This window comes from Eumetopias jubatus, unplaced genomic scaffold (genome assembly GCF_037043125.1).
Source record: "Eumetopias jubatus isolate StellerSeaLion01/CBP00866 unplaced genomic scaffold, mEumJub1_p1.0 scaffold_3, whole genome shotgun sequence".
NCBI lineage: Eukaryota > Metazoa > Chordata > Mammalia > Carnivora > Otariidae > Eumetopias > Eumetopias jubatus.
Window position 1 is genome coordinate 50,225,001 of NW_028274809.1, and position 3,026 is coordinate 50,228,026.

The window sequence follows — 3,026 nt, forward strand, 5'->3', positions numbered from 1 at the left end:
GATAATATATTATCTACCTCATAGGTTTGTTAGGTCTCTGGAGCCGATTGTATAAAGGCATTAATGCCAAGCATGAGGGCTCTACCTTCAAGATCCAATCATCTCCCGATGGCCCCAACCTCCTAATACCTCACATTGGGCTTTAGAATCTCAACATCTGAATTTGGGGGGACACATTTAGACCATAGTATATACCCTAAATACTGTATAGAACATATTTATACTATAAAAGTATTTGTTGTTTATCTGAAATTTAAATTTAATGAGGTATCCTGATTGTTATTTTCTAAATCTGACCACTCTACACTTTTCTATATCCAGTTCTAACATGCTAAATTAGAGCAAGATGTACCCTTACTTCAGAAGCTCATTGCTATGAATTCTGTTTCTCTTTGGCCTTATTCACTGGCAGGGGGAGCACGCGGCCAGATAAGAAAGACAAAGGTAAAGCATAGAATTTTCTGTTGCATTCCCAACCTTACAGGAGCTAATCTCTCTGTATAACTGAGATTGTCTTGAATTCTCCTCATTTTGTTATGGTTTGTTCCAAACCTTTCTAAATACATAAATACCTCACAACAGATAATGCTACCAAATTATATAATTTTAATGTCATTATTCTCTATTTTATATTTTCTTCATGCAATGACTTTTTCCTCTTAAGGTCCATATGATTTCAAAAAGTCTCTGAGATCTTAATGATAGGGCCAAATTGCCACTTTCCTTATGCTTTCACACATACGTTTGAAAACACTTCTATCTTCCTGAAAAAAGATGTTAGTTGAAAGACGGTTTCTATACAGTGTTCTTTCTTAGAGTTAAATATATGGCACTTTCCTTATGCTTTCACACATACATTTGAAAACGTTTCTAGCTTCATGAAAGAAGATGTTAGTTAAAAGACATTTTCTAAAACAAGGGTTGCTGGAGGAGAGGTGGGTGGGAAGATGGGGTAATTGGGTGATGGGCATTAAAGAGGGCACATGATGTGATGAGCACTGGGTGTTATATGCAACTGATGAATCACTGAACTCTACATCTGAAACTAAGGATGTTCTATATGTTGGCTAATTGAATTTAAATAAAAATAATAATAGGGCCAAACTGCAAATGTAATAATCATCATCTCTGGAACACTGAGAAAGTGTCTCGAAAGACAAAAGTCGAGTATGGCCATGTATGCTGGGAACTACCAGGAAACAAGGCTTAGAATACAGGTTGAAACTCCAATGCCTACGGGACTAGACAGGCAGTGTTAAATGAGTTAAGTCAGCTGTGGAGGAGAATCTGCACATACTTTATGTGGAAGGGAATGAGGAAAACTGGAAAGCACACACCTCAACAGAAAGGCCCTGTGTTGCCATATTTTTTTTTCAAGAGAAAGCAAAATCCTGATTTTTATGTGATATCCTCCCATTGACTTTTAATTTATAAAACATTGTGCAGACCTAACACCATAAACTTATTAAGAAGAAGCCTTATGGAAGCCTTGTAAGTCTTGTACCCAGCTCCCAAAATTCAAGTTCCTTGAGCCTCAGTCAATTTGGTTTTGAGAGATGCTTTAGGCAGCTCAACAGTAATTGAAATTTTCATTACTGGTTAATGTTGTAATTGATTTTGAATCTTTTTTTTAATTAACATATAATGTATTATTTGTTTCAGGGGTACAGGTCTGTGATTCATCAGTCTTACACAGTTCACGGAGCTCACCATAGCACATACCCTCCCCAATGCCCATCACCCAGCCACCCCAGCCCTCCCACCCCCCCTCCACTCCAGCAACCCTCAGTTTGTTTCCTGAGATTGAGTCTCTTATTGTTTGTCTCCCTCTCTGGTTTCGTCTTATTTCACTTTTCCCTCCCTTCCCCTGTGATCCTCTGTCTTGTTTCTCAAAATGATTTTGAATCATTCAACATAAATCTGCCATTCAATGTTTTGGTCAGAGGCAGTTCTGTTTTTTTGAATCTCAGTTAGTGGAAGCCACAGGTCTGTACTTTTTTTCCTACCCATTCACAGACAACTAAGGAAAATGGCCATTATATAGATTCTGAGCTGTGTAAAAATGCACATTGTTAAACAAAGATGTTTCACAGAAGCTTTCTTTATTAAATTAACTGAATATTACACCCACTGCTTCTATAAAATATAATGTTTAGACTACAAATGTAAAGCCCACAGTAGTGCCATTCTAGGAATATAAACTATCGAATGCTTTTCAGTTTAAAAATATCTTTACTGTAATCATTTTTCTTTATATTTCCTGCAAAGTCATCTGAAATGCATTCTCTGGGATAGGTAAATCATCCCCTACTATAGCTAGTACTTGGTCATATGATTCATGTGGTTTTGCACTGCTTGGGTAAGAAATCATTTAAAGTGCTGAGAATGGTTGAATGTAGCATGGAAGTCCAACATGGGAATTCTGGCTGCAGCTTTGATTACTTAGGTCGCTGATTAATTGCTCAGATAAATAGATAGATATGCAATTACTCTGAGCCAAGGCAATAGAAAAAATCCTTTCTATGACCCAATAAAGAACAACGAGTTATGCTCTCAGAAACCCGCTGTTACTCAGCCAATGCCTCCAAGTTCAGAAGGGTTTTTTTTTTTTAAAGAAACGAAATGTTGTTGCTGAAGATGAGTTTTTAAATTTTTTTATCAATTTTATAAAAAAAGAAAAGAAACTAAATGGAAGTTTTAAAGGCACTTCAGACTAACACTAGGATAATTCATTTGTATTCCAATTATCTTTATGTCAAGTTGGGAAGATTACAGGTTTTGAAATGCATCAGATATGGGTTCAGATCTGTCTCTTATCCGACCTTGGGCAATGTCCATTAATGAGTCTAAGCCTCAATTTCTTCATCCATAAAATACCTATCTGTAGTATTCTCAGAAAGATTAAATGAGATAAAGCACAATGTTTACTTAAGGGCATTATTTATAGTCCCATACATACTTACAAGGTGCCTCTCTCCATGAAATAAATGTACCTAGAAAATGGGTTACCCCTAAATTAAAAAAAA